The following is a 25,795-nucleotide window of genomic DNA, read 5'->3' as shown; positions in this document are numbered from 1 at the left end:
TATCTAGATGGTTTTTAACACTTAAGAAAGTTTGACATATATTAACAGCTTAACAAATGTTTCTTAAATAAACTCTTAAATGAATGATAGGTTATTCTATTGAATGAGTGAATGTTTGAATCCAATCACAACTATACATAAATGGCATTCATAGAACGTCTTAATTACCAATGCAGTCCTCTCATTCAGGTTGAATTGTATAATATATATTTAAATAAATACTTAAATTTTTAAATTTAATAGCTGATACAAATTTATAAGCTATCATCCATTTTGCTGTCTAGACAAACGTTATAAATAAAAGTTATAGGTTTGTTTCTCATTTTTTAGAATCTTAGTAAAATGTAGCATAATCACATTTTAGTTCATATTATCACCAGGAAATTTTTTCTGTTCTCAGAATTGTATTTTAGACACTATTGAGAAAATAAGGTAAATGTTCTCATCTTCAGGGAATTTATTTTCCAAAAACATTAAAAAGATAAATATAATAAACATGTAAGACTATATTTTTTTACTGTTTCATTGTTCATTGATATTTTCCCATGAACTCTCATTTTGGTCTCTGTCCTTTGGTCAGGATAACTTAGCAAACAGGAAAAATAAAAATAATAGGAAAATTTACTGTGCCTGATAAGTATGATATTAAAGTAACCATATCAAAAATTACAACTTGCCTTAATTTTTTCTAATGTATTCTTGTCTATGATTGTTTCCTTCAGGGGTAACTGTAGATAGATCTTTGAAGAGTAAAGTATAATGAGAATATTAAGTGAGATAAAATCTCTTAACAGCACTCAGCACAATGCTGAATTTCCAGAGTGTAAAATATACATTAGCTATTGTCCTTACTCTAACTTAGAGCTTGTATATAATTTAAAGAGGAAGAGAAAACTATAAGAAGCTATACACAAATAATTTTACACATACATATTTAACATCATATTTTTCATTTTATTTCCTCTTGCTGATAGTCTCAGATTTGAAATTATAAAAACAAAAGAGAGGCAGCCTCTATGGTGAGCCTTGTTTTAGGAATTCCTTACCTAATTTCATTTGGCAGAATTAATTCTACTCCTATACAGAGCTACCCAGAGGCTATCCCTCTCTTTCTAGCATTTCTTAAATGATGGGTTTCCTTGGAGAAGGGGTATGAGACAGTTATTGGGAGGTTACCTCAACAGTTGAGCCGTTTAATAAAAGCGCATACAATTTTCAACTGTTCATGCATAGTTTAATTTTACAAATGCATAGGAACTTCACTCCCAAACTGACTGACTCATTTAAATATAATTCACAAAACTTTATTGAATAGTATTTTTTGAAGCAATAGCAATTATGTATCCAGTTAGCCTCCATTCATTTCTGAACTCAAGTAGAATAATTCATGCTATAAATGACAAAGAGAGGCACGTATAATTTACAACATAGCGCAGTAAGTCACTCACTCTGAAATGAAAGGTATGGTAGTTTCTAGCAAACTTTTTTTCTTTTTTGCTAGAAACATTTTTAGCACATATCTAATCAATTTGAATTTCCTACTCATAGCACTTTGCTAGCATTCATTAAAACAGTGAACCTCATTTGGGCTCTATAGTTTATTTTCTAGGTATGCTGTGGTCTCTGTTTTAGAAAAGAATTGTAATTTTCATTCTTAATCGTGAATGTATAATTGACTACAGGAGGCTGTTGCCAGTCCAGAGAACTCTATAAGCTATAACAGAGACAGGGCCAACTTACTAACCCCTGTGAGCACTTACAATTGTTGGCAAGATCTAATCTGTACAATCACATATTCATTTGCCGAACTATATTTTTGATGCGCTTAGACTCATCTGAAAATCAGGTTGGTTGTTTTTTGCTAATGATGTTCTTTATAGCTTCTACCCAAATGGAATAATGATCATAAAACAAAAAGCAAAAATCAATCTGCCTTTATCCAATCATTGCTTAGGAAATAATATTCCTAGAACACAATAGATGTTTACTTATTCCTCAAATAAATGGGGTAAAGTAGATTTTCCTATAATCAATGTCCTTAGGGTTATAACAGGAATTCAGAGCAGTGATACTCTAATGAAGTCTTTCTGGCATCCCCATTATCTAAATCCTCTTGGATGGAACCAGAAATAATGGATTTTAGAACTTTAATAAAATGATAGATTGTATAAAAACAGCCAATCCTACCATAGAATTTAAGGGCCATTCTTATATTATTTATTTGAATTTTCACAATAAAACCCCACTAGATAGGAAACAAGAAAGGTATGGAAACGAAGGCTTGTAAGACAAAGTAATTTTCTCAAGGTTATGCTACCAGTGAGTCATATAACCGGTGAGTCACATAACTCATTCCTGAGTACTATTAAGCCTTGACCACGTATGTCATTGACTGAATAACAAGTCTCCTCCTCCCTTCTTGTGGTAAACATGTATGTATCGGTCCCTAAAAATATTTAAAATATCCACTACTTTTAAAAAGTATATTCCACATCCAAAATACCGGTTGAAAAATACAGCATCTCAAATGACATTTTGTCTTCATCCCAGACTGTTGCTTATGACAGTGATAGAAATTCAGCACTGAGGCTCAAGACAAGATGCACCAGCCAATTAAGACGATGATGTTACTCAGGTTATTACGATAGAGAGACTTCTTTTCATGCATAAAGAGTGTCTCACAAAAGGAGGTTGAAAACCTGGGGATTTATAACACGAGACAATCACGAGTGAGGAGTCAGAGCTGGCTTTTTCTTGCTGCCTCACACAAGTGACCCCTCCTATCTCTGGTTCTTTGCATTATCATCACTGGTTTCATCTCAGGTCATTGTGACAGCAGCCGTATTGGATGTTTTCATACAAACTCTTTCTCCATGTTGACGCTGCATTGCCATTGAATGGCAAACTCTCTGAAATTTGACCCTTCCCCTCAACCGTAGCCTTTCTTCTGCACTGGTTTTGTGGCCTCAAACTGAAAAGACTCCCTGTGTATTTCCAAGTAGAGAGCCTTATTCTGCTTAGTTCTATGAAAAATCTCTTTCTTTCTTCTGTTGTTCTCTATAATGTAATGGGAATGGCCTGAAAATTAAGTCTATACAAATGACTTAAGTACTTTCTATTTTACTCATGATTAGTGGAAATCTTAGTTAGACCTAATTTCTAAGGCAAATGCATATGCACAAAACAGCCACATACATATGTGTGTGTGTGTGTGTGTGTATAAATATATGTATTGGTGACAATCCTAAAACCTCTCTCAGGGATCAGAACACACACACACAAAGAAATAAATGGGTAGTATAGTTACATGGTGGATAAATAGGGCCCGCAAACAAATCATAGCATTGTAAGTATAATTTTAAGAATAAGTCACCCAATACCATATGATACTGATTTATTTTTCAATCTGGAGACTTTCTCTCATTCTGATCTAATCGTATTTGCTATTTCAGTTGCTCATGTCCCAGTAAGCATCTCTGTTCATTGTGTTGGGTAAACACAACAGATCAAGCCTGTCCTGTATCTAAATCCAGACAGATACCTACTTCACATAAATCTCTTCTCTAGAAACACAGAAGAGGGAGGTTCTTTAAAATGTCTTATTAGTCATTAATATGCAAAGTGAAATGTACTTTTTTAGCAAAGTGAAATGTACTTTTAATACCTATAATGTGATATTAAATTTTAAAAAAATACTAAACAAAGTGAGACTCTAGGAGTACTGCTCCTTGGCAAAAATAAACCTCATTTTAATCTGAAAACACAGCAATGTCAGGTGCAACGGCCCATTCTGAAACTAATTTATCCTCTTTTCCAGCTATTAAAACATCCCCCCAACTTCTCCTCCTGAAAATAATACATGACAAAGTTTCTTTCTTATCTAATTGTAAATGGAAAGTCCATTCATCACCCAGGTGTGAGAAGGCTTGGCCCTAAAGTGACAGATCTTAAAGCATCTAGGAGTTTGCACTGCGGGTCTCTTTCCTGTCATTGCCCCCTAGGGATCTTGCTCAACACCAGGTGGAAGAAGCGTCAGCTGTTGCACAGAGCCTGGGGAATCGCTGCTCTTCCTTTCCATGCAAATATTTTTTACTGATCCCACTTTTATGAAGAATACCAGATGCTGGTAGCTATGACCTTGGAAAAAGTTGCATTGCTGGTTAAAATAAATATATTCATATATACACACATACACATACATACACTAAAGGACAGACAACTTAGAGGATAGAAAAAGAGAAAGCAAGAAATAGAGAGAAAGAAGAAAAAAGAGATTATGAAAAATAGAGAGATGGAAGAAGAAAAATGGGAAAGCAGGGACATTTTGCAAAAGGCTGTCATACTGCTCTACCATTTTCTCCTCAGAATTACAACTGCCTATGTTTTCCAACCTTTTATAACATGGTAACTTTTAAACTTTACTTAGAGAAGCAAATATACAGAAATACCACTTTAGCCAAGCATATAGCTCTCTCTCAAGGTCATATAACAACTGAACTCGCTCGCTCTCTCTCTTTGCTCTGCCTATAACTATATATATTGCAAATAGCAGAGAATTGATTTTTTTCTAAAGACCAGCCTTCTGCTTCCTGTGTGAAGATGCTGCTGTTGCACTGCATTATCTCTGAGCCCTCTTTGCTAATAGCGAATCTCTTTGGCAGTTCTCCGGAACTGCTGACAAGACATACTATTATCTCTTCAATTTCATTTTCCTTCTCTTTCTCCCTGTGGGAGAAAAACATCTGTGTGCCTTAGAGGGAGTTAAATAAGTTAGAAAGGATCTCATGCCTTTCAGCCTAAGAAGTATTTACTTTTTTTTTCCTCTGCTCATTCTGTAGGATTGGAGATTTTTGTGAGCAATCCTGTATCCAATGCCATATTCTTTCATTTAGTAATTCATTAATGTGCTTGTTTAGTCAACACACATTTTTTTGAGAGTCAATTGAATGTTCACAATGTGCTTAGTAATTGAGCTTTAAGAACTGAAGACAAAGGCTTTCATTTTGGGGGAAGGTAATACAACATTAGACTCAAAGTATGATTTTTTTTCTTCAAGTGACTTTAAAAATAGAAATACAAAAAGCACTCTCATGCATGCTTTCTAAAATACTGCTAAATATCTGTGTAGCATTTTTAAAACAAAATCGTGAAATAAAATATGTAAACATATTCTGAGTGTATATTATCATTTGGAAACAAGAACTTTTAACATTGAAGTATTTTAAGCTTTAAAGACTGGAGTATAGAGTGTATATTATAAATATGTATATATACATATATATATACATGTATATCACAAAACTAAAAGGTAGCATAAACTGCAGAACTAGGCATAAGTGAGAGGGGTGAGAACACAGTGGGTGTACAGGTGGAATCAGCTCAAGAGATTTTTAAGAATATCGAGCTGGACAGGAGTTTATGTTTCTGATTTCCATAGGACAAGCACCATTCTTTGGTAAGAATAAAGGTTTTCCCAGCAATATTTCCAGGTTATTTCACCTTTCTGAACCTCTGAAAAATGAAGATTACTAATACCTCAAGGATTAAAGCCAATAATCCTCTAAACATTGAATCAATTCTGTCATAGAGCAGTGACATAGAATCAGGGGAAATGGATAGGTTTCAGTGTCCAGAAGACTAGCCACTTAGGAATTGTGTCAGTTTAGGACCAGAGGTACCAATATCTCTGAGTCTCAATACCATTGTCAGTAAAGCATCTTGCAGAGCATTGGTAAAGCTGATGTGGGGTTAAATCATTCACTGTTATAGCAGAGAAGAATCTTTGTTTATAAAAAACATCACTTTGCATTCGATTGAGGAATCTGTTTTTAGTTACCTGAAATTATGAATATCACTTCACATTTTAAAATCCTTCTCTTCTAGTACCATATACTTAGCCCCTTAGAATTTTTTCTTTTTCTTTTTCAGGCCACACACCTGTGGCATATGGAAATTCCCAGGCGAGGGGTTGACAGATCCGAGCCATGACTGAGACCTACACACACAGCTCGTGGCAATGCTGGATCCTTAACCCACTAAGGGTGGCCACGGAATGAGCCCATGTCCTCATGGATGCTAGTTGGGTTTGTCACCTCTGAGCCCCGATGGGAACTCCCCCTTAGAACTTTTTATTCATTATTTTCTGTTTGCTTATTTACTAGCTTTCAATAATTCTGTAATTTCAGTTCCCACTTCTAGTATAGGAAAGCATTCCTCAATAAGCTGTGAGTCTGTTGAAATCAGGACATGTATGTATTGTTGCTTTTATAGTTCAGTTATCCAACATCACGTCTTGTTAATACTTGTTAAACACTTCGCAGATGCTAAATGATGTAACAAATAAATGAATGATATAATTGTACATGCTTTAATAGGTGGGGAATACATGGTATCACTCAGAAATAGTTGCCTAAGAATAGAAAGCCATGCGAAAGTATTATGCAGAGAAAAAGGGATCATTTTCAAATGGGAGAATTTCAAGGATAATTGGAAAAAATGTTTTGAAGGGAAAACATACCAGGCATATCTCCTATCATGCCAAACAAATAACAGAATTAGGTTTTTTATTGAAATATATTTGACATACAATATTATATTAGTTTCAGGTGTCCTAGATAATGATTTGACATTTACATATATTGAAATAATCACAAGAAGTCTAATAATCTGTTCCCATACAAATTTATATTATTGAACATATTCCTCATGCTGTGTATTATATCCCTGCGGCTTATTTATTTTATAACTGGAAGTTTTGTAACTGGAGGTTTTACCAGTTTCACTCAAACTTCCCAGCTCCCTCTCCTCTGGCAGTTACGTTTGTTCTCTGTATCTACCAGTCTGTTTTCGTTTCACTTTATACGTTTGTTTTATGTTTTAGATCCAGCATATGAATGAGATCATATGCTATTTATCTTTCCCTGTCTGACTTATTTCATTTAGCGTGATACCTTCTAGGTCCACCCATGTTGCAAATGGCAAGATTTCATTTTATTTTATGGCGGAGTAATAGTCCAATATATACCCTGTCTTCTTTATCCATTCATCCAACCATGAACACTTAGGTCGTTCCATATCGTGACTATTGTAAATAATGCTGCAATGAACATTTGGGTGCATATATCTTCTCAAAGTAGTATTTTATTCAGGTAAATATCCAGAAATGTGTATGACCCAGGAATTTTTAATTTTTAATTTCTATTTTCAAATTTTTAAGGAAATGCTACACTTTTTTTTTTTCCCGTAGTGGCTACACCATTTACAGTCCCACGAAAAGTGCACAAGAGTTCCCTTTTCTCTACGTCCTCACCAACACTTGGTATTTCTTCTTTTTTTAATAGCCATTCTGTCAGGTGTGAGGTGATGTCTCCTTATGCTTTTGATTTGAAGTTCCCTGATGATTACAGATATTGAATAAATTTTCATCAGTCTATTGGCCATCCGTATGTGTTCTTTGGAAAAATGTCTCTTTAGCTCCTCTGTTCACTTTTAATTGTTGTGGAGTTTTTTGATGTTGAGTTTATGAGTTCTTTGTATATTTTGAATATTATCCTCTTATAAGATATATCATTTGCAAATATCTTCTCCCATTCTTTAGGTTGCTTTTTCCTATTGTTGGTAATTTCCTTCACTGTGAAAAGCTTTTTAGTTTTCTGTATTCCCATTTGTTTATTTATTTATTTTTTTACATTTGTTTCCATTACCTGAGAGAACAGATGCAAAAAATATTGCCTGTGTTTTCTTCTAGGAGTTTTATGATTTTAGGTCTTGCATTTAAGCCTTTAACTTATTTTGAGTTTATTTTTGTATGCAGTATGAGAAAGTAGTCCAATTTGGTTCTTTAGGGTACAGCAGACAAGTTTTCTCAACACCGTTTATTGAAAAGACTGTCTTTTCCCTACTGTATATTTTGTCTCCTTTGTTTAATTCCTTTTCTGAGGTTTTATTTTATTTTTTTCATTCGGAACATATTCCTCTGTCTCCTCATTTTGCCTAACTCTTTGTGTTTATGTCTACGTGTTAGGTAGGTTGGTTATATCTCCTGATCTTGGAGAAGTGACCTTATGTAGGAGACATGTCCTCTGGGGCCCAGAAGCATGCTCCCCTCTGGTCAGCACAGCTATATGCTCTAGGGGTATCATCTATGTGTCTTGTATGCACCCTTCTGCTGTAGTGGGGCCAGCTACTGCAGGCATGCTGGAAGGCAAGGCTGGCCCACCCTGTTTGGCTGTGTGGCCTACAAACAGGGTTTTTATGCAGTATCTGCCAGCCTGCTGTTGGCAGGGCAAGCGCCCAGTGCTAATAGGCTAAAGGGAGAATTCCTCAATGATGCCTACTAGCGCCCGTGTCACCGCAGTAGACACACTCCCATGCAGAAGTTCCTGGGACAGGGATCAAACCCATGCCACCACTGCAGTAGCAGAGTCACAGCAATGATGCTGCTGGATCCTTATCCCGCTCAGCCACAAGGGAACTCCAGAGCATGTGGGATTTTGCATGTGCCCCTTAAGAAGAGAGCATCTATTTGCTATAACCCTCCTGCTCTCCTAAACATAAGCATCACTGATTTCAAACATTCTGGAGTCTTGTCGTCCCAGCGTAAGACCTCTTGGCTGGGGAATCTAATATAGATCTCAGACCCCTCTCCTTGGGGACGACCTCTGTGGTTGTGGATCATCAGCCCAGGGGGTATTGGTCCTGACTAGACTATACTGTGCTTCTGTCCCTCCTACCCGTCTTGTTGTGGCTTCATCTTTATATCTTTAGGTTTGGAAAAATCTTCTGTTTGTCTTGTTTTATTTTAAGTATAGTTGATTTATGGTGTGCATCAGTTTCTGCTGTATGGCATAGTGACCGGCTTCACTCAGTGGGTTAAAGATCCAGCGCTGCTGAGACCTGTGGTGTAGGTCACAGAGGTAGCTTGGGTCCCAAGTGGCTGTGGCTGTGGTGTAGGCTGGCAGCTACAGCTCCAATTCGACCCCAAGCCTGGGAACCTCCATGCGCCACAAGTGCAGCCCTAAAAAGACAAAAGACAAAAAAAAAAAAAGTCCTGGATATAATACACAGTGATGACAAATTTTTACTTTATCTTATTGGCAATGAAGCTTTAGAAAGAATTTTTTTTTTTTGGTCAGAATGACATGATCATATTTGCATTAAAGATTACTCTTGCAATAGAGTATAATAAATATTGAAATGAGGCAGTTTAGGAGACAGAGAAATTCTTCTCATAGCTGCCGTGATACTTCTGACGTAAACCTCTTTTAAAAGCATTTTAAAGTATTTTAGTGCTATCTGAACAAAAGAATTGATAGGACCTCATTATTGATTGGATAATTGGCTTGAGAGAGAAATGAGAATTTGAGTGTTCTGCTTGGGTCGTTAGGTAGAGGGTAATGTCATCAATTTATCTAATGAATGCAAAAGAAAAATCAGGACTGGAGGAGGTGATTGTAATAAGTTCAGGTAAAGGCATATAATGAATCTAGATTTCCTGAGATTCATGACAGATGTCTACATTGAAAATGCAGTTTGGGAGTTTTTATTTATTTATTCATTTTATCTTTTTAGGGTCTCACCCACGGCATATGGTGGTTCCCAGGCTAGCTAGGGGTCAAATTGGAGCTGTAGCCACCAGCCTACACCAGAACCACAGCAATGCGGGATCCGAGCCACATCTGCAACCTACACCACAGCTCACAGCAATGCCGGATCCTTAACCCACTGAGCAAGGCCAGGAATTGAACCCACAATCTCATGTTTCCTAGTTGGATTCGTTAACCACTAAACCACGATGGGAACTCTGGGAGTTTTTTTGATATCTAGGTTCTTGGGTTTATGAAATTAGAAAAGGGAGAGATGGCAGAGTCCCAGAGATACCTCAATTAGTCTATTATCATGGCTCTAGCCAATCCTACTGATGTATACTATCAAGTATGCTCCAAAAAATGTCCTTAATAAAACATCTTCAACCTAAGACAATATAATGCATTTTTAGGAAAAAAAGAAAATACCTTTGTCTGTATATTTTGCTTGTATTTATTTAGCAGATAAAACCACAACCAATATGCAAACAAACAGAATGCACACACATACATACACATATGCACACTACTGGACAAATTAACATCTTAACACATTTTGGAAACATCTGATGAAGAATAGTTCCAGTTTATTAATGATTTTCTTTTCATGAGAAGGTGAATTATAGTATATCCAACTTTCTATTAAAGTTTGATTTCAAAAATTACTGCCGTCTATATCTATTCATTTTAGTTGAAAACATTTTAACTCAGAATTTTATTTACTTGTCTGCATACTTATGCATTATCAACTTCAAGATGATTCAGAATATGAATAAACGGAGCTGTTTGGCAGCTGAATGTATAGTATATAAATAGTAAAAAGTGACCACTCGGGGCTAAGTGATTAGCTAGATTTTATTCTATTTTATTGCATTGTTGTTGAAATGGTGGGAAAAGTAGTGCACACTTCTTTGGGACAGCCAGATTTAGGTTAGAGAGAGTAAAAGAAAACTGTGCTATAATTTAGGTTGTACAAAAAAGGACAAATCCTACAAGTTCAGTCTCTCTGTTACCAATATTTGTGCATTGTTCTCCATTCTATGACTGTTATTTACAGCAAATGTGTGTACTTCCACATAATGAGGGGTAAAATGTGAATAGGTGACTTGCTGACGTCTAGGTGTTCTGTTAAGCCAGCGGACTAAAGAAGGAAGAAGTTAAAAATACAAGTTTAAAAAAAGTTCTGCAGATTGTTTGAATATTTTCTATATGTATTTCACTGTGCTTGACAGACTTTGTACTTATGACAAGATCAAGAAAGTTTAGTTTATGTCCTTTAAAAAGCTCCTGCTGGGCCGAACTGGACAGTTCTCCATTTTCTCTATTGGGGTTTAGTCCTAGAATCTTCCCTAATTCATGAAATATATTATGTTCATCTGTTTAGGAAAGCAATCCTTAAAAATTACTGCAGTTTAAAGGGCTACCTCTTACTTATGATTTACTTCATTAAATAAAAACAGGATATTCCTTTCAAATGTTATTTCCCAATCCCCATTTTTTATGGAGCTCTTTCCAAGTATTTCTAATACCTGAAATCTTTAAGTTGGAATGTTAATGTATTTCTAATGGTTTTAAAGTATTTCTGATGGTTGTATGACATTACTACTGAGCACTTTATTATTTCATAAAGTATGAACACTCAATCATGAGAGAATAATGAAGTATCTGCCTTCATGTGCCTAAAAGCAAGGAGAGAAAGAGAAAGAGGAATACGAGTTTGAGGATCTAGATCCTATGGAGAATGACTTAGTCTCTGGGAAGACCAAGATCTCACTGCCCTGTGAAAACATGTTTGAGTGGAGGTGTTTCTTCTTTCTTCAATATCAATAAATGAAATTCCTAGGGCAAGAAATCAGCTTTTATTTTTCTTTTACTAGTTATATGTAAAGTCTCTTCTTCATTGAGCCTGTCTTATAACAGTTTAAATGAAATAAATTAAGCTTCTCCAGTTTGAGCCAGTAAAACATTTTAGTACAGGAGGAAGTGAGATGGGCCTTCTTGAATTAACCTCAGCAATATCTGCTGGAACACTTTTCTAATGCTGGCTAAAGTGCATTCCTGTGTATTTCCACTTAAGCCATCTGCCAATCTTAATGCTTATTCCTGAGGGAGGAAAACTTCCAGAGCTATTTTTCATTTAATTTGCAAGGACATCCTGTTTAGGTACTTATCAAAAGAACAGAAGAACTGATGCCAAATACCACAAGCCCTAGTTTAGAAAACTTAATGGGTTGGACTGAAGTCATAACCTACATTTAAAAAGGACTGTAGCTTACTTCCTTTATATTTAGTAAATACTCAAAAAGTATGGTTGTGTAGCCTAAATGCTTTTTAAAAATAACAGTACTTTTCTCTATATACATTAAGGGGTTTCTGGGCGGGAGGATTAACATTTCCTAGGATGGTGACTAAATATTTTCGTACACTAGAACCATGGCCTTTTATGTTCCAAGATCATAAAATTATATTCAAACACCTCTTTCTTTTGGAAAAGAAATGGTCTCACCTGAAGAATTTTTTTTACTGTATATGATGAATATAACAAAAGATAAATCTGTACAAATAGAACCTATCTTTTTCTCAGTGTTCCACGAACGTTCTTTTGCATGGTACATATTTAGTTCAAGTCTGTTTTATTTAATTTCACAATTTAAATTTTAAAAAATACCATTTAAGTGTTGATATTGCTATTGTAAAATACTCTATGAATGTAGATAATTTTTTTTAAGAACTCCTTACTTCAGTGACAAAAAGATCCAGTAAAATGTCTTTGCTTTTTATTACGTTGGGTCAATAAAGTACAACCGATTATATGACTTTTTTTTTAATTTCAGCAACCTCGTAACACATTATCCTTTCTCCTATGTGCTATGCGTAAGGAATTCAGCTCTACAAGCTGAATAAGTTCATGGAAACCAAAGTTAAATAACATTTGAAACACATTTGATCAGATTGAGTTAACTTTACCACTCATTTCTCTTGGCACTGTATAAGCAAGCAAGACATACAGTTATTTTTTTTCCTTTTTAAAATTGCATTCATTATGTAACTTGAGCATAGAGACACCCTCCAAGTCTTTACTAAACACTTCTTCAAGCTGCATTTTGCATGCAGGTTGAATATATAGCTACTTAAGTCACATGAGCTAAAAGATTCACATTCAAGGCAAATGTTTCTACTAAACGTTGTACTGCTATAGCTTATTTCTCTGATTCCTGAAGTCTTAAAGACTTTGGGGGCATTAAACTCTTCCAAAATACCCATCTTTTAAAAACATTTTAAAAATACAAGGATATTACCTTTCTATTGTCAACCTCAAAAGTAAAATAGCCGGTTATTTTACCAGCAAATGGGTCTATTCAGGAATAGGAGAGAATTGCCATTCAGAGCAGACAAGCTTGGCTGAATCATTGGCAGGTCTGGAGAGTGAAGGAGAGGGGCTTACTTTTGTCAGGTTTTAGGAGGAAATTGAAGAGGGTTGTTTTAATAAAAGTTAAAAGTTCATTGGAGAATAAAAGAGCCCGAGGGTATGGCAATTTCTTATTGGCTTCAAGAAGTGGTTAGTGCATAGTTGCTGAGGCAGAAGGACTCTTCCTTTTCTTTTTCTTTCTTTCTTTCTTTTTTTTTTTTTTTGTTTTGTTTTGTTTTTTGTTTTTTGTTTTTTTTTTTGTTGCTCTTTAGGGCCACACCCACGGCATATGGAAGTTCCCAGGCTAGGGATCAAATTGGAGCTACAGATGCCAGCCAACACCACAGCTACAGCAACTTGGGATCCAAGCCGCATCTGTGACCACCACAGCTCATGGCAATGCCAGATGCCAGACCCACTGAGCAAGGCCAGGGATCAAACCCACATCCTCATGGGTACCAGTTGGATTCATTTCCGCTGCACCATAGCAGGAACTCCTCTTCCTTTCTTGTCTTAAAAGCAGGAGATGAAATTCCCATGTGAAACATGTCCTCCCTGGTACCAGAAGAAAAGTAACGTTCTTATCATGTTGGGTCAAAAGATGAGATTGAGAGAACTTTATACAAAGAATTTAGTAGAAACAGACTTTGTTAAAATAATTCTTATCTTTCTTTTTCCTGCTGGTTATGCTGCCTGCAAGGAGTGATCTGTGCATGAGCACTCTCTCCCTTCAGGGCTTCTTAATTCCATTTTAAATGAGGTTTTCCTTTCTTTATTTTCACACTGTGTTTCCTTAGGAAATTAAGATTCAGAGAAGCCCTATGCTACGTAAATAGGTAAAATTAGGACCCCTGACTCCCAGTCCAGGTACCTTTTCTTGACGTACCTCTGAAAATGGTTTGATTTTGCTTTCTCGAAGGAAAAATTGATTGGAGTGAACCAGAGGGATCAGGAGAGGGTTTCTACAGTGAGGCTGGGTCACTCAAAATAAAGGAGAAAAATTCAGAAATAAATCCTGTTGAAACGCACAGTGAATCCTAACAAGTCCTTCTGTCCAGAAGCTAATCATCAATGTTAAGAGAGGATAAACTTAAAAACCTTGTCAGTTTCAAATGGATCAAAGGCCAAGAATAGTATAAATAGCAAATTACAAATAAAGAAAAATTTAGCATTATATTAGTGGTGATTTCAGAGCTAGCAGTGACTTGCTCACTGGCTCTAGTCTAGTTTCAGTGGATACAAACCCATGTGGTAAACCTATCCTATGTATTATATGTATGCATGAAGAACAGCCAGATTGTATAATGGTAGTATAATTACAGAAATAGAGAACTGATCCTTGGTGGTCAGTGGGTAGGAGGGTGTGCTGGTGGGAGGAGATTGGGCAGGGCTGTAAAGGAGAGTCTGTGAGAATCCTCAAATTGATAGAAATATTCTGTATGTTGACTGTATTGATCATAATACCCTTGTTGGGGAGTTCCCATTGTGGCTCAGAGGATTAAGAACCCGACTGGTATCCATGAGGATGTAGGTTTGATCCCTGGCCTTGCTCAGTTTGATCCCTTGATCCTTGCTTGGGTTAAGCATCTGGTGTTGCTACAAGCTGCGGCATAGGTCACAGATGTGGCTCCAATCCAGCATTGCTGTGGCTGTGGTGTAGGCCAGCAGCTGCAGCTTCGATTCAGTGCCTAGCCTGAGAACTTCCATGTGCCATAGGTGAGGCCCTGAAAAGAAAAATAAATAAATGAATAAATAAATAGTTAAAAAAATTAATTCATGCACAATGGTACCAGAGAGATTAATACATTTTTGGATAGATCGAGTAGAAAAAATCTGATAAAGTATAGATAATCTTAATTATAAAATTTACAAAATAGAAATAAGATTAATACACATAGCAATTTAAATATTAATCTGAATTACATCAGTAAATTTTTGTAAATGTGGATCAAACTTTCAGCCTTGCAAAGAATGAGCATACGCCTTTACAAGTACCTAGAGAACATTAAAAAGTAAACATATGACCTGCAAAAAATATACACATTCTCCCTCAGATAATTCTTGTCAGAAAGAGGAAATCAAGGATATAATTAGACCATGGATAAAATAAATGTATATGTATATATATATTTATAATTAGGCGTATATTATAAATATGTATTCTATATATAATACATAGAGGAAAAAGGCATAAAGATAATAAGAGAAAATATTATTACTATTTATATACATTTATATAGTATATTGCAGTGTTTTTTTTTTTTTTTTTTTTTTTTTTTTTTTGGTCTTTTGTCTTTTTGTCTGTTGTTGTTGTTGTTGCTGTTGTTGCTATTTCTTGGGCCGCTCCCACGGCATATGGAGGTTCCCAGGCTAGGGGTTGAATCGGAGCTGTAGCCACCAGCCTACGCCAGAGCCACAGCAACGCGGGATCCAAGCCGTGTCTGCGACCTACACCACAGCTCACGGCAACGCCGGATCGTTAACCCACTGAGCAAGGGCAGGGACCGAACCCGCGACCTCATGGTTCCTAGTCGGATTCGTTAACCACTGCGCCACGACGGGAACTCCAGTAATCACTTTTAATTTTCTGATAAATAGATAATTACCATTCCATTGATATATATGTCTATCCTTCCACCAGTACTGTATATATTTGACTCTTGGACACCTTGGAATTAGTGATTAGATCTCCCTCTAGTGCTTATTTTCAAAATTGTTTTAATTCTTCTAGTTCCTTTGCATTTCCATACACATTTTAGAATAATTTTGTCTTGTCTTCCAAAAAAAATCTTGCTGATATCTTGATAATATCATATAAACCTGCATGTATATATGTATGTATGTATATGTACACACACACACACACACATATATCAATTTCAAGGAGAATTGACATCTTTACTTTGTTGAGTCTTCCACTGCATGAACATAATACACTTCTCCATTTATTTAAATCTCCAGTGTCTTTTATCAGCATTTTGTAACTTTAATGTATAAAACCTGTACAGTTTTTGTTAATGTTATATATAAATATTCAATTTTCATTAAAATTTTAATTTCATTGTTGTCATGTACATTTTTAGTATATAAGAATAAAGTTAACGTTTATATACTTATATCCTATGATCTTGCTGAATTCACTTTTTGTTCTAATAGGTGATTTATTTTAATTTGGTGAGATTTTCTACAAAAACATGTCATATGCAAATAGGAAGAATTGTGTTTGTTCTATTTCTGGAATGTATACATTGTATTTCCTTTTCTCGCCCTACCCTACATTAATGGCAGGCACTTCTAGCAATATTTAATAAGAATGGTAAGAGAGAACAGCCTAGCCTTTTTCTCAGTCTTAGGGGGAAAGCAGGCAGTCATTTACCATTACCTATGATGTTAGTTGTAGGCTTTTGTAGATGCTTTTTATCAAAGATGAAGAATTTCGTTTATGTTTCCACTTTCTGAGAGTTCATTGATGTCATTTGGAAGTTTTTAAAATTATGAATTTGATTTTTTTTTCCTTTTTAGGGCCGCACCTGCAGCATACAGAATTTCTTAGGCTAGGGGTCTTATCAGAGCTGTAGCTGCAGGCTTACGCCATAACTACAACAATGCCAGATTTGAGCCAAGGCTGTGACATACACCACAGCTCATGGCAACACCAGAGCTCATGGCAACACCAGAACCTTAACCCACTGAGCAAGGCCAGGGATCAAACCTGCATCATCATGGATACTAGTTGGATTCTTAACTTACTAAGCCATGATGGGAAGTCCTGCTTTTTTTAATGGCTACATCTTCTGTCTCTTTCCTACTAACCCTTTCCCCACCTGTCTCTCAATTGAATTTAACTACAACATCCTTCACAGCCCAATTCAAATACCATAGTGAAGTTTTCCATGACCATCTACTGTGATGTATTAGGAAGTACACCATGTTGTCACTGTAAAATTACCACTGATGGCGGATTTTCTGTCAGTATTTGTATTCCTGTAATATAGGCCATGCATGATTTGCTTACCTCACTGAGTTTCTGTGGGAATCAAATGAGATTAAATGTGTGACAGCATAGTGTAAATTAAGTCATTATACTCTTTAAAAATTGAAGGCATTATTATCACTAATTGGTCTTACTTTCTAATTCTCAGAAAATTTTTTACACTCGTGTATTTTTTTATTTCATTGTATTTGAAGGCAAGAAGAATAAATCTTGTATCATTTTATGTTCCAAAAGAGGTAGCCCTAGAAATTAGCTAAAAAGACTTGACAAGAAATTAAATAAATACATGTTTAGTGGATAAGTGAATGAATTATCAAGTTATAATTTTAGTATTCCTATTCATAATATCTTTATCTAGACTGGAAGTCAGCAAAAAGTTCTGTGAATGGGCCAGATTATAAAAGGCCCAGATAATAAATATGTATTTGAAGACATATAGTCTCTGTGGCAACTATTCGGTTCTACCTTCTTAGTGTGACTCTCTACCCCAAACATAAAAGAATGGTCATGCCTATGGAGTAATACAATTTAATGAATACTGAAATTGCAATTTCATATAATTTTCATGTTTCACAAAATTTTTTGTCTTTTTTGTTTCTTATTCATTAGAATAGGGGGGAAAAAAAGCAGTTTTAGCTTGCAGGTTATACAAAAGCAGATGGATCAAATTTGGTCCATGGGCCGTAATTTGCTGATCCCTGACATTCACCAAATTATAAAGTTTTAGATATGAAGTAATTTAATTGTTGAAATAAGTACATTTTCTCCTGCTTGTTTGAAATGATGATAGAAATTTTCTACTTATAAAACAGTAAGAAACATTTGTTAGCATATGGAGCTGTATGGAGAAAGAAATAGAATTAACAAGAGAAACTCTTAGTTTAATTTGTAAAAAATGATTTGTGAGGGAGTTCCTGTTGTGGTGCAGCAGAAAAGAATCCAACTAGTATCCATGAGGATGTGGGTTCAATCCCTGGCCTTGCTCAGTGGGTCAGGAATCCAGCATTGCCATGAGCTCTGGTGTGGGTCCCAAATGAGGCTCAGATCCTGCATTGCTCTGGCTGTGGCGTAGGCCAGCAGCTGTGGCTCCAATTCAACCCCTATCCTGGGAACCTCCATATGCTACGGGCACAGCCCTAAAAGGCAAAAAAAGAAAAAAGAAGAAAAAGCTATTTGTGAGTCATTCATTAAAGGACATCCTCTACAGATACTTTGGCTTGTAAAGTATTTGAGATATTCTTTGGAGAAAATTAAAAGATACAGTCAGATTTCTCTAGCCTGGAATTCTGGTTAAATCCTATATTAGTTATTGGAATTCTTACATAAGGTTTCCCCCCAAGATTTTCAACAACCTCAAAAATAAACTGAAATGTTTAGAGAGTATTTTTATCAACAACATACTCCCCATTTTCCTTGGTTCTATTTCCATTTTCATCTCTTCCAGGCTTTTTTTTCCCCTATTTTCTAACTGTCTCTTGATTTGAGAAATTCAGATCACCGTTTAATCTGAACCCACCTTCTCTCTCTTTAGCAATTACTGCATGTCATGGAAAACCTGCAGGAAGTATATCTAAAGTAATGTGATAATTACAGACTTCCTCTGGGGTGCTGTTTTAGGTTTTTTTGTTTGTTTTTTTGGTGGTTGTTTTCAGTCTGCTTATACCTATCAGAAATGTAGCAAAAAAAAAAATAGAGATTAAACAAACTAAACACAGTGTTTAAACCAACATTTTGCCTCAAATAACTAGAAATTGATTGTGAGCAAGATACCCATCCTGATGACTGTATTTTTTCAGTCTTCATAAGCATTTCCAAATGGCTGAGTACCTAATATACTAATATACCAAGGTTAGAGTTTAGTTAAATGGGACTCAAACTCTAGGAGCAATTTTCAGCAACTTCATAATTAATCGTATAGCATTTTGGGGGGGAGGGGCCTGCACCTGCAGCATATGGAAGTTCCCAGGCTAGGAGTCCAACCAGAGCTACAGCTGCTAGCCTCCTCCACAGCCACAACAATGCAGGATCCAAGCTGCGTCTCCAAACTGCACCATAGCTCCCGGCAGTGCTGGATCCTTAACCCACTGAATGAGGCCATAATAGTCAGGTTTGTTAGGACTGAGCCACAATGGGAACTCCTTACATATAGCATTTCATTGTTGAGTTATACTGTTTTATTTAGTCATAACGGCCAGACCTAAGAAAACTATTAATTAAACCATAATTCATTCTTTTTGTTTTTAGGTTTTGCTTAATAATATGAGTTTGTTTGTTTATTTATTTATTTATTTAGTCTTTTTAGGGACTCACCCATGGCATATGGAGGTTCCCAGGCTAGGGGACGAATTGGAGCTGTAGCTGCTGGCCTACACCACAGCCACAGCAATGTGGGATCAGAGCCGTGTCTGTGACCTACACCACAGCTCACAGCAACACCAGATCCTTAACCCACTGAGCAAGGCCAGCGATTAAACCTGCATCCTCATGGATGCTAGTCAGATTCATTTCCACTGAGCCAGGGAACTCCAATATGAGTATATTTTAGAATTATACTCATTTTAGTAAATAAAGTTGGTCTTTTTCCTTCTAAGATTTTCACAGTTTGTTCAAACATTGTAAAGTATGGCAATATATGTCACTTAATATTTGGTCCAAGATAATGATACACTCAAAGATATTATTTACTCTTTCCCCCTATTATTTTTAATTAGGCATGCAATATAAGTAAAGCTGGCAGGGAATTTATCAAGAGATAATGAAAGTTTATAACTCCTTCAACCTTAGGATGAACATCTAAATAGATAATAATTAAAAGGGGGGTACTAAGCCCACAGTTGTGAAGAACAGATCTGTTTATCCAATATCTCCATTCTATCACCTGATGACTATGAAGCTGCCTGTCACTTTAGCCACTGTCTAACCAGAAAAGAATCAAACAAACCAAAATTTCTCCAGTGTTCTGTAAAGTCCACTTGTTTATTTATTAAGACACAAACAAAATTTTCAAGATTTTCTTTAATAGTACAGGAGTAAAGAAATAGTTGTAAGTTTAGAAAAAGCCACATTAGAAATATCTCTGCAGTTGTGTCAAATTATAATGGAGAACTAAAGAATTATTTTACCATAATTATTTTAAATTTATTTTTATGTATTAATGCTATCCATTAATTTTTAAGCCTCCCAAATGAAATTGTTATTGTCCTAGTATTTTAAAAAATACGTTAATAATAATTTGTGCAATGATGTCAAATTGAAATGGAATATTATCCAAGGTTGACCTGAGTTTATTTTACCTTCGCTTATGCTCTCTATTAAATCTTTAGAAACTCAAAGAATGAAATTGCCATTGCCCTGGCCATTTGAGGCATTTTGAAGTGGGTTCCTATCAATCGGCCCTTTATAAACCCCTCACCAGAGGCCGGATGTTTGCCGTTGCTGCTGTTGTTGTCTCAGCCACTGCTGATGGCTGCTAGACTGGCAGCACACATTGAAAGAGTGAGGCTCAGAGCCTGGGAAAGGTCCCAGCACTGAATGCCCTCATTCCTGCAGGGCAATTAATTTATTACATACAAGATTAGAAAATCAGTACTAAAGATACTCTAACTGACCTACCTCTCAAGGGTCATCAGAAAATATTAATGATTATATCATGGTTTCAGGAAAAAAATAAATAAATAGTTTTTTAAAGGGCCTTTGTTTCTATACTAACCCAACTCTATGATTATTCAGCAACGTTCATTGCAATGCTTTTCATTATCTGGAGTCTCCCCTTCTGGACGTGGAGTATATATAAAATCTAATTTAAAAAAGAAATCAGCTGGGAGAACGGTTAGAAAAGCACAGATTCATTTATTTCATGAGTACAAAAAAGATAGCTTGCTAATTATACAGACAAGAGTAGAGATCAAATTAAAAGAATCACTTACTGACAAATGGTAGCTTCAAACATACTTTTGAAACTAGGCACAGTAAAACATGTGTGTGTAACTTGGTCCCTATGCTGTATGGTGGAAAAATAAATAAATAAATATAAACACTGCAAAAAAAGAAAGAAAGAAAAGAAAAGAAACATCAGTCTTTTGGAAAACAAAAATGTCAAAAACAGAAAAATCTTTTAGTTCTCTCCAAAAGCAAAGTGAAAATTATTATGTGAATGAAGGTCAGAGAAGCAGTCTCTATTTGAAGATGCAGTGCTAATATAATTCTCTAGATAACTTTTTACTGTTACTGACAAGAATAATAGTGTGGCTTCCTGCTTGCACTTTCTTTTTATTTCAGTGTCAGAAGCAAAATAAAATGCATTTTCAGAAAGAAAATTGCTCTGTTTAAAACATGAGCACACTTTTAATGCTGATGATTCACTGGTGTGTTCTAGTCATTATTTTAAAAAAGCTGAGACCTCGAAAATGGAATAGGAAACATACTGGTGGAAACGTTGATTTAAAAAAAAAAAGTTAAAAATAGCACTAAAGAGCCCATTATTCTCAAAGATAAAATATGTATAGTACAGTGACAAATTTTGGGTAGAGATATCATCTTGCCTGCAACTCTGAGTTCCTAGGTGTATCATTGGTTTATAGAATATGAATACTGCTAAGTCTAGGGATACAGACAAGTTGAAAGAAACATACATGTATCAAGTTTACCTTTTCTCATATTTTATAAAACATTTCATACAAGGCATTTATTTCTTACAATGTAACAACAACAACAGTAATAATAGGAATAATAAAACAGCCAGATATCATAAAATTAACTGATAAAGCTCTTGATGAAAAATAAGCAGAAGTCAAAAAGTAAAATTTAGCATTTCCTCATGCCTGTCCTCATGATGTTTCCGAATTAATTGTTAGTAAAAAAGATAAGAACTCAATCAAAACAATAAGGTTTATGCAGTGGGAAAAAGTCATTTCTTTTATATTTCTGCTAAAAATGATTAGCTTTCTCTTTATAGAAGGGAGTTTCCCAGTGGGAGCAGTCATAGTTTAGTCATATATATATGTATGTATGTGTGCGTGTCTGTGTAAATACACTCTAAGAATACACTCCAATATCTCTAAAGTTGCAAAAGTCCTCAACTAAATATCAGTGAATTGAATCCAACAATGTATAAAAAATTATACACTACAGCCAAATAGGATTATTCTAGGTATGAAAGACGGGTTCAACATTAGCAGTTCCGTAAATATAAACCTTTACCTCAAAAGACTAAAAAAGAAGTGTCACATAGCCATATCAATAAATGAAAACATTAGATAAAATATAGTGCCATTAATAATCTTTTTAAAAAATATCAACAAACTAGGAATACAGGTCCATTTCAGTTTGATAAAGAACATCTACAAAAAATATATACCTATTATATAAATGGTGAGAAACTGAAAACGTTCCTCCTATAATCAGTAGGAACGTAGTTTGTTCATGTCTTTAAAAATAAACATCATCTTATCATATGACACAGAAATCACAATTGAGGTATTTGCTCAACTTACTTATTCACACACACAAAAATGGCATGTGAATGTAGGTAGCAGTTTTATTCACAATCACCCAAAACTGCAAGTAACTAATATGCCCTTCAAGAGGTGAATGAAAAAAAATCTGTGATACAACCATACAATGGAATATTATTCCGTGACAAAATTAATGATCTTTCAAACTGTGAAAAGAGAGTAATAAAACTTAAATGCAGTGTGCTAAGTGAATGAATCGAATCAGAAAAGACTACATAGTGTTTGATTTCAACTATATGACATTCCGGAAAAGACACACCAGTAGAGACATTAAAAGATCAATGGTTGCCAGAGGTTCTAGGGGAGGAGGAAAGGGCCAAATAGGAGAATACAGCATTTTGTTTTGTTTTGTTTTCTGTTTTGTTCTGTTTCTATGGCAGTGAAACTATTCTGTGTGATCCTGTAATAGATACACAATGTTATACATATGTTGAAACCCAAAGAATTTAACAGCATAAAAAGTGAACCTTAGTGTATGCAAAAAAAAAAACAAAAAAAAAAACAACCAAAATATTTAGGAGGTTGGAGCAATTCAAGGAAGGAACATAAACTGATAAGAGAATGCAGTTTTAATACAAAATGCATGAAACAAAATCACTGAATGTGGGGAGGGAGTGGGTAAAGGCAAATTAAGTAACTAGAAATGGGGGATATGTGTGAAATCCATAAATCTAGAGGAAGAACAAACAAGACGTTTTCACTGTACTTTAGTTGATAAACTAGTTTCTCATCTGATACTATTAAGATATACATACTGGAATTGGACAATTAAGTAAATGGATAGTGAATAGTGGGATCCAGGTTTTTTAGTGTAGTAATAAGAAAGTATAATAAGGCAAAGAGGATGCTGAAATGATCCATGTGGTAATATAGTGAAGTTGGAGACTTATATAAACTCATGGTTAGCTCAATATGCATAGAGATGGTTACATATAGCAATACACACATAACTTTCTTTTCTCTATCAGCTAAGAAGACTTAGAAGCATCATACACACATAACTTTCTTTTCTCTATCAGCTAAGAAGACTTAGAAGCGTCACTCAAGGAACAACAAGCACACTCAGTCTAAAAGGTTCAAGGATTCTTTGGAGAAATAGCTGATTCTAGAACTGGGATAGGAGATACATGGGATAAGTTGGGATCATCTTATAATTACCAGGGGGAAAGACAATTCTAAAATAGCGACAGCAAAACCTACCTCTACATTGATAGGTGCATAGTAAAGGAACATAGGAGTCCACTGGAAGAGCTCCCAATGGCCAAAGCCAAGGAGAATTTGAACAACAAAATAAATTAGTATTAGACTAAAACCCAAAGTAGGAAATAAACATCCATGGGTTCATATTGATGTAAATAAGTTATTGAATAAATAAATAAATTGTAAAGAAGAGACAGATCTTCCTTGCAGAAAAAAATCCAAATAAATTATGTGAGTACTCTGCCTTCAAGAACTAAATCCCCACTCCTTAAAAGTAGGCTGTGTATAGCGATTTCCTTTCAAAGATTTCAATTTAGAAATAGGGCAAAAAAAAGACTAACCTGACTGTGGAGAAACTTAACCAGCACTATCTCAGCCAGGTGATTAAAGTGAATATTAACATTTGATAAATTTATTGATACTGTGTATACCCTTGCTATGATGTGGTGAAAATAAATTACCTTTGTAATTTTTCTGCCCCAAATCCATATACCTGTCTAATAATGAAACACCAGAAAAGTTCTGGGTTTTTTTTTTCAGGGGGGTGGGAGTTGGTCTTTTTAGGGCCATACCTGAGGCATATGGAGATTCCAAGGCTAGGGGTTGAATTGGAGCTGGGGCTGCTGGCCCACACCACAGCCCAGCAACGTCAGATCTGAGCCGCATCTGTGACCTACACTGCAGCTCATGGCAACGCTGCATCCTTAACCCACTGAGAGAGGCCAGGAATCGAACCTCTATCCTCATGGATACTAGTCACATTTGTTTCTGCTAAGCCATAATGGAGACTCCAGAAAAGTTCTAATTGAGAAGCAGTCTACAAAATTTTTGACCAACAATCCTCAAAACTCTTATGGTCATGAAGAACAAGGGAAGTCTAACAAACTATCACAGCCAAAGGTAACAACCTAAGGATACTTGAAACTGAATGTGACGTGCTATCTTTGATGGGGTCCTGGAACATAAATGGATATTAGGTAAAACCTAAAGAAATCTGAATAAACTATGGGCTTTAGTTAGAAATAATAAATTAATATTGGTTCATTAACTGTGGCACATTTACCTAACAGATGATGTTGATGTATGCGAGACTGGGTATGGGCTCTGTGGGACCTCTCTATACTACCTTCTCAACTTTTTTCTGTAAATCTAAAACTGCTGTATAAAATAGAGCCTAAAAAAAACCAAGAATGCACTTGCAAATGTAAATAATAACAAGTTCTTGTTTTTAAATGTTTTGTTCTTTGATAAAAATTATACTCTTTTGAAAATACTTTTTGTAGTATGAATAATTTTTGAACTGTTGCGGGGAAATGGGGATATTTGATGGCATATCTGGATTAAACAGCCAAACGAATATTTTAAACCTTCAAAAGGAAAATATTTGTCACATGGCCACCGTTAGGGACAATGTGAAACTAAACTTGTTTTTATGCAATTTTACACAGCTGTCTCTAAGCCAAAGCGTTCTGGGCAAGTTTCAGAACTTTCAAACTGTTTATAAACTGAACAAACAAAGCTGCCCAAGTCCATTCACAATGGATTCCTCAGTCTCTTTTCAGTACTGAAGAACAGCTCTTTCACAAACGCAGTCCATCCTCCGTCGACTGCGAAAGGTGACGTCAGAGGCTTAGGTGGATGTCTAAACAGGAGAATTCCAGGCTGTCTGGTAGATCGATCTTGAGCATCCCAACAGTAAATGAACCTTTTTTATATACAATACAGAGAAGTGAGAATTCAGTTGCATTAGAAAGATGCATGCAAAAATTGATATTTTTCTCTGCTATTGTTCAGTCTCTACTTTGTGAAGATTAGCCCTAATATTTACTCAAGAATCCACAGCACTAATTCTAAGAGGATGATCAGATTTTTATATCATTTCTTCTACTTTCAAATTTGAAATAAGACTTAAGCCTTTTGAAATTATGGTTAGGATGTACCTGCTCCAAAGCCCCGCTTTATTTTAGTAGATCAGAGTCTAAATGGGAAATTGTACGTGTGAGAGCATTCTTTCCAGCAGATGTCTATTTGAACTACAGGATGACACACATAGAATGGTTGTTAGGGATCTGAAGAAAGGCTGAGGGATTTGCTG

At 35.5% G+C, this 25,795-nt stretch overlaps 1 protein-coding gene and 1 long non-coding RNA gene across 4 annotated transcripts in view; one reads left to right on the top strand and one right to left on the bottom strand.

Annotated features, from left to right (window-relative positions):
* The window catches only part of LOC110255835 (uncharacterized), a 1,104,139-nt gene that overhangs the window by 822,556 nt on the left and 255,788 nt on the right, over nucleotides 1–25,795 (top strand). The gene's annotated exons all lie outside the window — the stretch shown is intronic.
* LOC110255834 (uncharacterized) overlaps nucleotides 20,817–25,795 on the bottom strand; it is a 31,504-nt gene continuing 26,525 nt past the window's right edge. For both annotated transcript variants that reach the window (XR_002336705.2, XR_014820063.1), the window contains one exon: nucleotides 20,817–25,405. This is a non-coding gene — a long non-coding RNA (uncharacterized LOC110255834). The remainder of the gene's footprint in view (nucleotides 25,406–25,795) is intronic.

This window comes from Sus scrofa, chromosome 11, assembly GCF_054392235.1.
Source record: "Sus scrofa isolate SSC_HxYL_T2T_F1_AM1 chromosome 11, Sscrofa_HxYL_maternal_Yorkshire_Landrace_v2.0, whole genome shotgun sequence".
NCBI lineage: Eukaryota > Metazoa > Chordata > Mammalia > Artiodactyla > Suidae > Sus > Sus scrofa.
The sequence above is the reverse complement of the archived record's forward strand: the minus strand, read 5'-3'. Positions and strand labels throughout refer to the sequence as shown.